This window comes from Phytophthora ramorum, assembly GCF_020800215.1.
Source record: "Phytophthora ramorum isolate Pr-102 chromosome Unknown Phyram_PR-102_s0011, whole genome shotgun sequence".
Taxonomy (NCBI): Eukaryota; Oomycota; class Peronosporomycetes; order Peronosporales; family Peronosporaceae; genus Phytophthora; species Phytophthora ramorum.
Genome location: NW_027150657.1, coordinates 36,295 through 52,215, shown reverse-complemented (window position 1 = coordinate 52,215; position 15,921 = coordinate 36,295).

Sequence of the window (15,921 nt, the reverse complement as noted above, 5' to 3'; positions counted from 1 at the left end):
TTGGTCTTCCGCAAGACAACAAGCGGAGGACTGGTATTGTGGTCTTTGTTGACCGCTTCAGCAAGATGGTGCATCTTGCTGCAGTACCAGCCGAGGTGACAGCCAAACAGACGGCATGTCTGTTTGTCGACATGGTGTTTAGACACCATGGCATGCCACTCGACATCGTGTCGGATCGGGATCCGCGCTTTACAGCGCGATTCTGGCAAGAAGTGTTTACACTTCTTGGGACGCAGTTGTCCATGTCGACTGCGGATCACCCGCAGACCGACGGACAAACAGAGCGTGTCAACCGCGTGCTGGTTGACACCATGAAGAGCTACGCGCACTCGTTCCATCAATGGAGCGACTGCTTGCCGATGGCGGAGTTCGCCATCAACAACTCGGTGCATGTCTCGACAGGACACACACCGTTCTACGTGAATGCCATGAGGCACCCACGCGTACCGAGCGTACTCGGTGCGGTAGCTCCTTCCTTAAGTGGGGGAGGATATCTGGTTAATTCAAAACAACCGGATAAGCACGCTGATACAAGCAATGTATCAGCTGTGACGACTCGCGCACGTACTGCGCGCAGTCATGGCGTCGACAACGCAGTGTCTACGACGGGCGTAGACACTTTAAACCACAACGGACATCACGCGCAGGCCGGGCCTGCTGCGAACAAGGAGCACGAACTGAACCAGGGGTTCAGCTCGGATGCAATGGACTTTGTCCAGCGTCGACAAGCCGTAATTCGGTTTGTCCAAGATGCAATAGCAGCTTCTGTCGATCGACAGAAGCTGAATGCCGATAACACCGGCAGAGGAAACACAAATGAATTTAAAATTGGTTCATTAGTTCTGTTAGCTACGCAGAACCTAGCTAAACATGCAGTTTCCGATTTCGGAGCAAGCAAGCTTGCTCCGCGCTTCATTGGGCCATTCACCGTGTTGGCGAAGCATGGCAACGCGTACACACTGGACATACCGTCCAGCATGCGCTTGCACCCAACGTTTTACGTTGGGCGACTGAAGCCGTACGTGCAGCACGAGTCACCTACGTCTGGTGACTCGCCAAAGCGCTCTCGAGCGCGGCGACGCGCTTCGAGACGCCAGAGAGTCTCGTCCCGACCTCGACCTTTACGTTCGAGGTCGTCTGCGCAACCTCCGCGAGCTGAGCCTTTAACAAGCTCAGCTCCTGACGCAGAGCAGCGAACTGCGACGCTTGGAGACGCTCAACAGCCTCCAAGCGAGACTCAAAGTTTGGTTGACCAAACCCGGGGCGTCTTCCCGCCCCCCCCCACCCCCGTTGCGAGACGCACGCGGGGCAACTCGCTGGATCGTCCAGCGAATTGTTGGTCATCGGAACCAGACCCGAGGTCCGGTTCATTTTCGTATTCGTTGGAGAGGATTTCCTCCCCAACACGATACGTGGGAATCACGGAATGTCCTGATGGAGGACATTCCGGAAATGGTGACGGCGTACGAAGGCCGCCACCGCCACCTCCGCCGAAGGGCGTAAAACTTGGGCGAGCGCTGTAGTCGCCTACAGCACTCGGATAAGTGCTGCGATTATCCGCAGCACTAGAAGACGCCTGCGCCTGAAAACTGGCGCGCAGGGTCTTGAGGTCGTCAGGTACACACATGGACGTGTACCCGTTGACGTCCCGTTCGGTGATGCGTACTGCTCCAGGGTAGCAGTACTCACAAGCAGTGTCATAAGGCACTGCGCAAGGAAGTCCGATACCGACTGCACCATGGTGCAGTCGTTCAAGTGTACCACGCTTCGAGAACTTCTCGTAGCGCTCCCGCGCCTGGCTAATCCTGTCGCGATAGCCAGCGGGGTTCTTGTTGAAGTTTTCAACAAAGGCACTCCAACTTTGACAAAGTGCCTGCCACTCGGGCACTTTGCTTCTGCGAGAAGTCTTCTTGCTCGCAAACCATCGGAGCTCATGGAAGAGCCCGATGTAGTAGTCGCGCCTTTGATTCGTTAACGGATCAAAGTGTACTCGCTTCGCGACGTCATCGTCAACGATGGCGTTGCACGAATACAGCGCGTACAGATTCGGTGGCGCGGTCGCACCGAATCGGCTGCCGATCTCAGACTGAGACGGCATCCACGGCTCACGCACTGGTTCAGTGCGCGAGGCCGCAACAGCAGCGGATGGAGTGGAGTCATCTCCATCCCGCGGAGTCGACAAGGCTCCAGCGGCAGCGAGCGGTGTTCCACTGCCGCTGCGCGAACGCTTCGAGCTCGAAGCGTTCGGGTCGTCCTCGCGTGGACGACGCAGACCCACATTGGGGTCAGTGTGGCCCGGAGACAAGATGTCCTTGTCTCCTTCGAGTTCCCCCTCCTCGACTTCGCTTCCGTAGTCGAGGGGAACTCCCTCTCCACCCGGAGAGTAGATACCCACTCCGGTTTCGACAGCAATGATCTTGCCTGTCTTGTTTCGGATGGCATGTTTCTCATGCCATCTCGAGTGGTATCCAGCAACAGAGAGGCGACTCTCTGTTGCCGCGCTTGTCGGCATCGCCGTCGAGGCGATGCCAGTAGCGGTCGTGGCTGAGGCAGCGGCCGTCGTCGCCTTGGAGGCGACGACAGCACTTGCTGTTGCCGAAGCGGCCGGCGTCTTGGACGAAGACGTCGTTGGCGTGCTCATTGGGAATGAGCACGTGTTCTCCCGAAGAAAATACGGATTGACGTGTCGAGACCGGCACGTCAAATCCTAACGGGGGGATGGTGTAGCGGGGCTACACATTCGGTTCACCTCCTACCTTAGTGCAACATGCACTAAGGCATACATTCAGGTGACCACCACAGGGTGGTCCACATTCATAGCAAAAGGCATATGACTGGTAGAAAGTAACACCTTTCTACCAATGAGAGTCATTCAATAGATAGGGGTTCTGCCAGCCATCCAATGGCAGAACCTCTCATTAGAAATATCAGTTTTAGGAGGAAACCCCATTTACAATCAATACAGTTCTCATTTACCACCAAAGCTTCCGTTTGGTTCATTTATCTAGGTTTAAGTATACTTGTGGATACAAGTATACTGAACTTAAGTAAACTACTCCTACGCTTCCTCATACACGTGCGCACACGTGTAAGCTTAAGTAGTGGGTCTAAGCAGACCCATTACACCTTCCATCCCCGCCGCCACAATGTCTGGGTCGAGGGGAGTGTGGTGTAGGGAAACTCATATTTTGGGTAGACCACCCATTCTGGCCCAGCTAAGTACGTCGTACCTAATCGGAGTTCGCACCTAAGCGGCGAACTCGGCGAATCGGTCGGACTCGGCGAGCACCAAGACTCAGCGACTCAGCGAGCGTATTCCATTTGGAAGTTATTCCATTTGGGAGAGGATAAATCAGGAATCGGAGCGAAGGGTCGGCCGAGATCCATAGCGACCCGACTCGGCGAAGATCAACTAGGAAGCTGAGCGAAGAGTCGCAGGGAGATCTATAACGACTCCATTTCACTAGGTATTTGTATAGGATCGATAGAAGACCAAAGGGGGAGCCCGAAGGGACTCCCCGAAGACACAGAGATAACAAAACAGAGCAGAATCTTCTAAGTCCAAGAACAGCGTATACTTTCCGGTAAGTCCCTGCGTGGGCTGGATTATGTCTGCCGTCGTTCCCCGAGAGGCATAGCTTGTAGGGGAATCGACTGGTAGCGCCAAGAGATCAAGGTCGGCCCGGGGTGGGCACTTCTCGCTACCAGCGAAGACAAACCTCGTCGAATCGACGAGTCGGTGGGTCTGCACAACCCAGGACACCGCAATCTTCTAGCTGAGCGTACTCTGCGCTCGGTGACCTGTAAAAGCGCTCGCGCGCCGACGTCCATCCTTTGGTGGAGGTCACAGGGTTTGAGGAACGGAAGCTGCCCCGCTCAGGCGAGCTTCTGGAGTTTGGATTGGTACTCAGCGAGAGCAGGGCCTCAACTGGACCCGGCTGGGCCGAACCGCAAAGGGAACCAACAGAACCCTGCGCAAGCCCAACAACGCCGACCTGACTCGGCGAATTGTTGTGTTGTTGCGTGGAAGCCGCACTAACGAAGTTTTTGTGAATCACAACACCACAACTGGTGCCGCGACCCGGGATTCAGGAGTGTGCTTTGTTTTCGTAGGTACCAAGTAACCAAGTTTCGAGCAAAAAGTGAGAGAAGATGGTCAAGGGATCGACAAGTCCGAGCGATGCAAGTCCGGCGACGGTCGGAGGATCGCCGCTCGCTGAGTCGAGCTCGACGAAGGCAAGCGTCGCCGCCATGGAGGCGGATGTGACGCGGACCGTCCAGTTCGATGAGTTCGACGACGATGACCAAGGAAGAGAAGAAGAAGAAGAAGAGAAGGATGATTGATGATGATGAGAAGACGGGGTACGACGGCGTGAAGACGGCCGCCGAACTCCGCGAAGAAGTGGAAGAAATGTCGCTGCAAGTCAGCCGCGTAGGGAACCCTCGACCTGTCGAGCGCAGCCTAGCGGCAGAACTCAGCGAAGATGCTGATGATGAACAAGGCCCGGCCCCGGGTGACCGACCGCCACTGGTTCCGAAGGCCACGAGGAACGCCGAGACTCCGAAGGCTAATCGAGTCCTGGCCCGACTCGTCGAAGAAATGAGAACTGGGAGCCGGTGGATGAACATGTTCGCGCCCATGTACATGTGCCAGGCGAAATGGCCGGAACTCAGCGAGGAGTTGAGCCAGCCAATCAATAGCCAGACTATTGAGCAACTCGTCGAGGACACAGTGCTGTTACTCCGAGCGATGGGCTACCGATGTGGCCACAAGCCCAGCAAACCCGCGCTGACAACGTGTAATGTGAGTTCGGTCGGGGTTGAGCTGATGAGATGGAAGCGCAAGCTGAAAGACTTGTTCGGCATGCAAGGGGGACTTAAAGGACAAGTGTCGAAGTCCCGCCGAGCTGGTGAATTGCTCGACGAGCAGAAGGCACCTCCGCCCGCGACCGTACAACCGTACGTCACGGAACCGTATGTGTTCCCGGAACTCAGCGAGGACCCATCCAAGGTCCCGCTACCAAAGACCCCCGAGACCAAGCGCGGGGTGTTCCGACGCTCCGAAGGAACACCGTACTTCGCCGACTCGCACATGCCGTCTCCCAATAAGGTCAGAGAACAACGCGGCCGACGTCCGATGGCGGAATTCCTGACTGATGAAGAAGCTGCAGAATTCAGACGCTTGGTGCGTGCTGATGCTGTAATGGCGTCAGGCAGAGACGACGAGCTGAGCGAAGATGATAATTACGCGGACCGGCGCGAATTTGACGAGTCACCGTATGACCATATTCGTCAGCTCAGCTTCGATGGGGCTGAGAGCGACCGAGGTCAAGTACTGGAGATTCGGACGCATGCACCGCTCGAAAAGATTGCAACATTCGATGGCAAACGTTATCGGTCTGACGACGCACTGCAATGGATCAAGCGATTCATCTATGAGATGAAGGGAACGTGCAAGCCACAAGATGAGTGGTGCGAACCATTTTCGCTGAGTCTGGGCAAAGCTGCCAAGGGGTGGTATCGCCAGCTTCCAAAGAAGACCCAGCGAAAGTGGAGTCTTCTCAGCGAAGCTTTCCTGGACTATTACTGTTCGCAATTCGACCAGTCGGCCAGGTCCCGCTACTACTCAGCGAGACGTCGAGAAAACGAACACGTCTGCGACTTCTTGCTGCGACTTAATGGTTATGCCCGGACGGCACAGATCCAATATGAGAGAGGGGGCGCTGACGCTGCTGATCACGTCGAGCATTTCCTGCTAAGCTGCGGAGATGACGACGTCATGGACCTATTGTATCCACAGCGACTCAGCGATATCCACAAAGTCGAGAAGATAATCAATCAGCGACTACTCGGCGAGAAGCGTAAGAAACAGCGTGACCGCCTGAGCACGGCCCGTAGCCGAGAACCTCGGCGAGGGGACTCGAGGAACGACCCAAGTCGTCGGAGCGAGTCTCGCAGAGATAACCGACGCGATGATCGCCGAGACGACAGACGTGACTGACGTGATGAACGCCGAAGCCGTCGAGAGGATGATCGCGATCGACGAGTCACTTTGGCAGACGCTTCTGTGAACGACCTGTGGGCCGCACTCGACAATCGCCGAGCAACGGGAGACACAGATCTATACGACTCGTCGAATGGCGGAAGTGATCTTGATCAACTCAGCGAGTCTGAATCTGACTATGGGTCCGACTACATCGACGCGGGTAATACCAGCGATCGACCCCGCTCGACCAATGAGCGCGGGGAGTCATACCGGGCCCGTCAGAACTCAGCGAATCGCCCTGACCGATCGAATGAACGTCGAGACCGATCGGATCGCCGAGACCGTCAAGACGGGTCTCGCGAGCGACGAGCTTACGGGCCATGCGGAGCCCCAGGCCACGACGCACATTTTTGCCGCAAACGTTGCAAATTCTGCAAGCAAGTGCATGACGTAGGCCGGTGCGAGCTATTCCAGCGTTTCGAGAAACTCGCCAAGTTCGTCAAAACGTCAGTCGACAAGTCCACCGTCCCGGAAGATCTCCAGGACATTTACTCGTCGAGCCATTTAAACTAGTGGGCTCGCCAACTCTGACTGGGTTGGATAAAACCGGGCTGCCACAGTCAGCTGAACCAGCGGTAGAAGCGAATTTCGTGTTCGCTTTCGTTGGTGAAGCGGAACGGCCCGACGAGTGGAGGAAGATTGACGGGGAGACGGAACGGATGGATATGGATATGGATAAGAACGACGGACTCGGCGAGTCGAGCGAAGATGACGACCGAGTAATTGGCAGTATGGATATAACTCAGCGATCGATGATCTCGATTGGTCAAGCCAAGAAATGGAAACTGCTCCCTGGTGAGCGACTCGGTTGGTGGTCATCGAGGAAGTTCGATCGCCGAGTACGAATGCGAGCTCTTGTTATGGGAGCTGTGAATAATGAACGAACCAAGATATTGTTGGATACTGGAGCAAACGTCTCCGCAGTAACTGAAGCCTTTGCAAGGAGGCTACGGTTGAAGCGATTGACCAGCCTAGACAAGAGAATCGATGTTCAAGGAATTGCGAAGTCCAAAGTGGTGACTACTTCTCGAGCAATGGTTAAAATCACGCTGGGATGGGAAGTAGCTTACAAATTCGAGGTGTGGATTATGCCCCACCACGCAGGGGTGGACCTGATCCTGGGCACCGACTTCATGATACCAGCTGGTATTAGGTTGGACCTGTACAACTCAACGGCAAAGCTTCCCGATGAGGTTGTAGTTCCTTTGATCAAGTCGTCGAGAGATTTCGACGGGACAGAGTACGGGCGCGAAGTAATCGGTGGTCCTCCGGAGTCATTAGATATTACAAGCCGAGCTATCGCCCAGTTCAAGCTTCGACGGAGGCAACCCAGCGAGTCAACTCACGAACTGTGGGTTCGACAGATGAAAGGGGTGATCCCGACGATCGAACATAATGCGAAGGGACGAGCGGTGCGAGTGTTGCTGACGAATACCTCGTCGAGACTCACGTGGTGTCCTGCTCACTTTCCGGTGATCATATGGATTCCTCACGGAGTATTACCACGGGACGAAGGGTATGTGCGAGTGAACTCAGCGAAATATCGCGATTGGCAAATACTTGCCTACGAAGGCGCTCTCGACAACAGGCTTCTCAAGCGAGAGCAGCGTTTGTACATGGAATGGCTGAGTCGACAACCTCCCGCAGTCGAACAACATCATTACAACACTCCCAAGGCGATTCAGAAACGATCGAGTCGCAGCGAGTTCGCGAATGAAGCAGGAGTACACGCACCGGAAGAGCTCAGCGAGGCCCCGGACTTTCAAAGGAGTCCCGCGCTTGCTGACTACGGAAAAGAAACTGATGACTCGGCGAATCTACTGAAGTCAGACCCAGCGAGAGTTCACGACGATTCGCCCCTCAGTGAACCCAGAACAGACTCAGCGAGTTGGAATCCGGGACTCTACCCGGTCAATCGCAAACAAAGTTCGCTGAGTCTCACTGATGAACCACCGAAGCTAACAGTAGCTACAGCCGATGGAAATATTGAAGAAGAGCACGTGGTAAATCACGAACACCCTATAGTTCGTTCGTCTTCAAGCAATGATACACAAGAAAAGTATTCCAACGAGATGGACAGGGGTGACCAATGGGACCCGGGCGAATCCAACTCGAGCAACTCGATGAGGGAGAGTAAACCACAGTTACCATCTGAGGACGATGTTCAACAAGAAAAGACCGCTCAACAAACACTCGATAGCGGCAAACAATGTCTCATCGACTGTGGAGGGGTAGACATCGTTGACGACCCTGTCGAAAATCTCCGGTTACGATTCCTCAATGTAGTGAATGCTACCGAAGCGTCTGTATCAACAACCTCTGGTCCAGATGATGACACACGGCTCGCTGAGTTTGAACACTCGTCGAGCGACGAGAGTCTGACAGATTACGCGCACGAGTTGGCCTTCTTGCCCGATCTGACGGATGTCCAACCAACCGACCTCGATTATGACGGTGATAACGTTGTGTCGTCAGCGCATGACGCTGAGCAGAGAAGACAACTCATCGCCACCCTGAAACGGCATAAAGCGATAATGATTTCTAGTGGAAACGCACTCCCGCCTCCAGCATACGGAGTAGTATGTGATATTGACGTCCAAGGACATGAACCGATCAAGCAACGAGCTCGGCGAGTGCCATTAAAGAACCTGAGTAAGCTATACGAGCTCTTAAAGGCACTGCTGAAAGCCGGACTGGTGTCGTTCTCGAAGAGCCCATGGGCATCACCCATCGTGATAGTGATGAAAAAGAACGGGGTCGACATTCGGCTATGCATCGACTACAAGATGGTGAACGCCATTACAGTCAACATGGAATATGCTATGCCACTCGTCGATGACCTCCTTACAGAGCTGGAAAGCTATCTCTGGTTTTGTTCGCTTGATGCAGCGAGTGGATTTTGGGCGGTGATGATGACTCAGCGAGCCCGAGAAATATCCGCCTTCGTGTGCGCTCTGGGCCATTTCGAGTGGCTGCGCATGCCGTTCGGCCTAAAAAATGCGCCAATGATCTATCAACGACTCATCGATAATGCCCTTTGGGGGTACGTACAACCGAGGGGTGGATCGACTGCATTTGCCAAGAACATGCAACGAGCGGAAACAGCAGCAACAGCTCAGCGAGCGCAGCGATCAACTCGCCTATTCCGAAGTAATGATTCACCCTGCCACGGGGCTAAATTTGAAGCTGATTATCGTGCCCTCGCTGAGACAGACTCACTCCAGGAACTCATAAACAGCCCCGAGAGTGACATGTTTAGCACCGGCGAGCCCGACGAGTCCGAACTCATACCCGTTTTCGGCCGAAGATCGTTCGTAGACGACATTTGTTTCGGTGGTGCTACCTTCGATGAGTGTCTAGCCACACTTGATCGCTTACTGACAAGATTCGCTGAGTGCCGAATAAGTGTGAGCTTTACGAAGAGCATATTCGTTCAGCAGAAGGTAGACTTCCTGTCTCACAAAGTGACAGCCGACGGGATCGCAGCTGACCCGAAGAAGCTGGCAGCTATCGCTGAACTACCATTTCCGAAAACGAAGAAAGGCATGCAAGCCTTCCTTGGGGCATTGAACTATTACAGCCGTTTTATTCAAAACATGGCACTATATGGAGCAGTCCTCTATCAGCTCAAGGAAGACGATTTCATGGACGAAAGCCAGCTGACGGCTGCCAAAACATCTTTCGCTGAGTTAAAACGGAAAGTGTCTGAAGCACCAATACTGCGACACTTCGACTCGGCGAAGGATGTCCATGTCATGGTCTTTGCTAATGCCTGGGCACTAAGCAGTACAATGATGCAGTCCCACGACAACAAACTCCACCCGGTTAGATTTTGCGGTCGCGTGCTGAAAGAAAATGAAGCGAACTACACGCCAGCGGAGAAGGAAGTGCTGGCATTGTTACAGTTACTCAAAATATGCTACACATTAGTCGCTGGGAAAACCATCCATGTCTACACGAGGTTTTCGACGCTAGAATGGTTATTCTCATCAAAAACATTATACGGGCGCGCTGTGAGTTTCGCCGTCCTGCTGTCACCCTATCACTTGAAGATCAAGCGTGTACGTGAACGAGATGTCGAATTCGCTCAGCTTTTACAAGCTTCGATCACTCCTTTCATCGGACTCGACGAGTCACTAGCTCACATTGCACCCATGCCTAAGAACTCAGCGAGTATCCGAATGGATCCCGAGTTGCTGTACGCGCGCGTGCCGCGCGACTTCGACGGACATGTCCTGTCTTTCGATGGGTCGGCGAAGACCGAGAAATACGGCGGTTATGGAAGTTGCTCGTAGATCTTGTGGCGTTTACCGAATTGGGACATTGTGATCGCCGCGAGTGCTCACCTGCCGTCAACAACAGTTAATATCGCTGAGTACACCGGGATGAACCACGGAGTCCTCGCGGCACTGGAACGAGGGGTGACTGACCTGATCGTTGTGGGCGACTCCAGGCTCGCAATCCAGCAATCCATGGGGGTGATAGCATGCAAGAAGGAGACCCTGCAAAGGGAATTAGCACGCCACAAAGAACTCGTCGAACGCCTGAATTCAGTCCGCTACCTGCATGTAGTCCGTTGCTATAACTCGGCCGCAGATGCATTAGCCACTGAAGCTCTTGAAGCCATGGCAGGACGCGTTGTCCTCAGTGGAGATCGAAAAACAGAGCTGCGAACGCTAAACAGAATCCAAGAGAAGTTGTATGCCGTCACAGTCTTAACCGAAGGAGAAGAGATTCCTAAAGTCTCGGCAACCACACGAAGCCAAGCCTGTCAGACTCGCCGAGTCAGATTCGCCGAGGACGAACAAAATGACTCAGCGAATGAACCAACAACGCCAGTAGCGTTAAGGAGAAACGATTCGCCAAGGCTCACCGATGACAGCGATAAATACGACGAGTTCGAAGCAATGTACAAGCCTCCAGGAACTCAAAGAGTGATTGAACAAGGTCACACTACAATTGAGCAACAAGAGCCACCAAGCGCCCAGAACATTGACCCTTTAGCCGTTCAGACAGAACGGCGGGAACGAATATCGGCAGCACAAGACGAAGAATGCAAGTGGTCAGACCTAAAACAATACTTACGAGGTGAATTCGATGAGCTCACTCGACGAAGAGCTGGAAATGCAGGCAAAGTTGCTGACCGATTCGTGCTCAGCGAAGATGACCTACTGTACTATCTGGGTCGCCGACGAGAGCGAAAAGAACCCAGCGAAGAAGACATGAAGCTGAGACTAGTAGTTCCGACAACGCTCATAGACGAAATCTTAGCGAATTGTCACAACTCCATCGAGGGAGGGCACCAAGGAATCGTGAGAACGTATCACAGGGTGAAGACAGACTACTATTGGATTGGGTTGTATGCCGATGTGGTCAAGCATGTCCAAGCGTGTGAAGACTGCAATACCAGCAAGAGTAAACCCCACCTGCGAGGGTATTCGCCAGGTAACGTAGTATCAGACAGACCATTCCAGATCGTGTCCATGGATTTCGTTATTCCACTACCAAAGACTCAGCGAGGGAACACTGCACTGCTTCTCTTCCAGGATCACTTTACTGGATTCGTGATCGCCAAGGCAATGAGCGACACAGGGGCACTTGAAGTGGCAAAGGCATTTGAAGAATGCATTTTTCGTCGGTTCGGAGCTCCTTCGCTCATTCGACACGATAGGGATCCAAGATTCATGAGCGAAGTCTTCCAGACGTTTTCTGAGATGATGCAGTCTAGGTCACGAGCCACCCTGAGTTATCGACCTCAAGCAAATGGTCAACAAGAGCGTAGCGTCAAGACGATGATCCAGACAGTACGCGTCTACGTAGAAGACCCGTTACAAGCTGACTGGGATGACATCGCAGAAAAACTCGTCCACGCTATCAACAACTCAAGAGATTCGACTCGGCGAGAAACGCCATTTTACTTGGTACACGGCTGGGATGCTCAGTCTACACTAAAATCGATGACTTCATCCATTCGCCGAGCCTCAAAGAGCCCAGCGAAACAAACGACGTCAGCAAACGCTATAGAATGGCGCAGAGAAGCAAACCGGCAGCGAGAGATCGCGCTCATTCTTGCCAAGGAATACCAACTGAAAGAAAAAGCCCGGCGAGCCAAAGAGCATAACTGAATCGTTGAGCCGAGTAGAGCAGGAGATGTTACTTCAACGAGTAACGAAGACAATAGACAATTAGACGAGACAAACTCAGCGAGAGATGACACAGCCACTGCAAGCGCGAACGAAAGAATTAGCTGAGTCCGGCACGGTCGCTATTCAAAGAAGGAGACCAAGTCTGGTTGTTCATGGAACGGGTGAAACCAGGATTGAAGAAGAAACTTGCACACCGATGGCACGGACCCTTCCGGGTCAAGCACAAGGTAGAAGAATTCGCGTACGAGCTAGAACTACCGGACAAGAGCGGTTATCGATTCTACCCCGTGGTTCATGTATCACGGCTGAAGAAGGTGACTGAGCTCAGCGAACGTCCCACGACTCAGCTAGTCGATGGTCTCAGCGAAAACGATCGATTTGACTTTGACGAGGAGTTGCTGCCGGAAGACAGCTGGGAACCTGACGAACGAACTGGGCGATATGAAGTAGAAGCCATTCTCGATGATGAAATGCCGCTTTCGACGAGTACCGACCGAACTCAGCGTCTGTTCAAAGTAAAATGGGTGGGATATGATGAACCCACGTGGGAACCCTTGTCGAATTTATCATGCGGAGGCCTTCTGTTTGATTACCTTCGCCAGAAGAAACGTGAAAACCGTCTGCAAATGGTGCAAGTTGCAGACGAGTGTTAAAGGCTATTGCATACGAAGATTGACTACCAACCTGTGAAGACAGCAGGCAGGTTGGATGGATGGATAATGCTACTGCGTCATTGCATAAATTGATATTACGAAATGGATGAAGTATGGATTACGAAGAAACAAGAAAGAACCACCAAGACTCATCGAAATCAGCGACTAAAAGAACCTGGGCCTTGGCGATAAGAGACAACTCGTCGATGAAGAACACCAGACGAAGTCTGCGACTCGACGACCTACGACTCGTCGAAAATACCTTCAAATATGCGAATGTCCGCACGATTAGCGGGAAGAGCTGCGCTCCCGTCGACAGATGGAGGGCATGGTTCATTTGGATCCACGTCCTCCTCGAGATCGAGCTCGATCTCACCGATCGAAACACCCTCGGGAGCGAACATAGGGAATTCGGGATTACGCGGACGGAAACAGGTGTTGTACGGGTGCTTCTCCGGATGGGTCAACCACCACACTCGCCACGGTTCCTGGTCATCCAACTCGTCGAGCTCGGCGAGCCAATCTGACCGTGTAGGAAACCACGGCTGATTAACCAGAGCATACATCGGGACAGTTGGCTCGAAATATAACTCCGGGTCGAGGGTCGGTGCGGGACCAGCTGCTGAGCGAGTCGCCGCAGCTTCATGAAGAGCCGTCTCGAGAGACTTCATTACAAGTCTCAACAAGTCCCCACGGCGTTTACGCTCGGCGCTATACGAAAGCCACAGCGTTAGGAGCTCGGCGAGCTCAGCGACCGATCGACCAGGGTTCAACTCGGGATGCAACCCAATGATTACACTCGAATCCACCAACCAGTGGTTCCGTTCCCAGAGCGCCACGAAAATCTTGGTCCGAGTATCACTGTCCTGAGCCTCGTCGAATTCGCGCGAATCTCCAAGAAATCGGGCCCAAGCATCACACAAGATAGCCACTGGGTCAGTTGACTTTGCTGACCTCTTCTTCATGTGAAGACGATGGCGAGCCAAGTCAATAGCATTCTCCGAGATGAACATGGGAGTCTCAGGAAACTTGGCGAGAACGTGCTGGCAGGGGTGAGACGAGTCGAAGACCTTCATCATCTGCCGAAGGCCATCGAGAGACACCGGAGTCGACATAACTTGAGGCTTCCCGTCGATATCTTCCATCTTCACGGGAGATCGACAAGCCGTAATTTTCGCCCAGCACCGAGCAGAACCATAGTGGAAGAATACCACGTCACGAGTCTGGCGCATCGCCGGAGTCTCGCGTGCCTCACGAGCAATCGCTTGTGCTGCGCGAGCACGCAATTTCGCGAGTGGCAGAGCGAGAGTCGGAGGCAATTCGACGACTGACGTACTCGCCGAGAGTGTAGAAGTACTCGGCGAGGCCAAAGTTGGTTTCGCTGAGCGAGCTTGACGCGAGCTGGTCGGCCGATGAGAGACCGAAGAAGAGTTAATCTTTTCCGAAGACCGAGGTCCCGACTTCTGAGGTCGCCCTTTCGACACCTTTCGCGGAGCCGTCGGTTTAGAGACGGGTGCTGGAGATCTCGCCGAGCTCTTAGCTTTCTTGGTAGCTCGGCGAGGGACCTCAGGAGCAGCACGTTTCTTCCGAGATGACTTGGGGGAAGCGACAGGGGCACAACCACGCTTCACCACTGACGGAACAACTCGGTGGGCATCGGCGTAACTCTGAAGTTTCCCGCGAGGTGGAGTTCGCTGAGCTGAGAGATCCATAGTGCTCGTTGACGACGGATAATCGTCATCAGACTCAGCGACCATACTTGCATCCGGAACAGGAGGCAGTATCTCACTCGACGAGACGGAAGGTGCTGCGGCTGTGCCCAGCACGTCGTCATCGGCAGCGTCCAGCTCCTCGAGGACAGCATGTGTGATGCATGTAGCATTACGCGCAGCTGCTCGAGATGGACGACATCGAAGCGAAGCCGCCGGTTGGAGAGGCACCAGTGCCGGGGCAACCGAAGGAGGCGTGTAGACGATTATCGCCGAGCTGCTGAGAGAAGTACTTGAGACAGAACTCGTCGAACGGGCCGGGACTGAACGCGATCCAGCTGTAATGCCCCTCGACGAGCTCGGAGAGTGTGACGGCGAAAAAGCTTCACTCGACGAGTCCAACAGCTGCGTAGATACGGAAGCCGAACTCGACGAAGGGCTAGAGCTGTCGAGAACTGTAACCTGAGCCTGAGACAAGCTGGCCAACACGACCGACGAACGGGTCAGGTCAGAATCGGCCGTACTGGGCGATTCGGGTGACGGTTTACCAGAGTCAGTAGTCGTTGGCGGATCGGGGCTTGGCGATGGACTCAGCGACGGTCGCTGAGGGCGATAGCCAGACGATTCAGGCCCGAGCAGACTGGAGGCCGGAGCTCGGAGGCGCTTCCGACCAGGGATCAGGAGAGAAGGAGAATACTCGTCGATCACCTCAGCACTGAGCAAAGTGGTGGCGGGATCGAAACCCTCTTCTCCAGGAACCGGACGTTCGTAGAGACCACGTGGAACACTCTTCGAGCGACTCCGACGAGAACCAGCAGCTGTGGGGGAAGCTGGATTCGCATATCGGCGAAGACGCTCCGACGAGGTCAGATCGCGGAGTGGTGCGTTCCGCAACTGGGAGACCGAACGACGACTTTGACGACGCGACTGGCAACGGGAATGAGTTGAGCGGGAACGACCAGATAGAGCCCGAGAAGCTGCACTCGCTGAGCTCGGTGAGAAGTCACTCGCTGAGCTCGGGTGGGCAACATTCGCTGAGTTTGACTGAACCCCGCTCGGCGAACTGGCAGAAACTTGAATCGATGAGCTGACTGGGCGAATCCGGAGAGTGATTTCGCTGGGACTCGTCGAGCCAGCCAGCTCAATCGACTCTGGGAAGCGCTCAGCGAGGATCCGGCACAACCGAGCGTTCAGATGAAGATCCCGCGGATCCAGCCCAGGCACGTCAACTCCAACAAGTGCAGCAACCGCCAAGTGGGGGTCATGCACCGGATAACGGCCGTTGTGGCGAATCACAGCCTTCTGGCTCAAGATCACCTCAGCCTGTCTTGAGATGGTGCGCTTAGCGTTAGCCAGAGCGTAGTCAC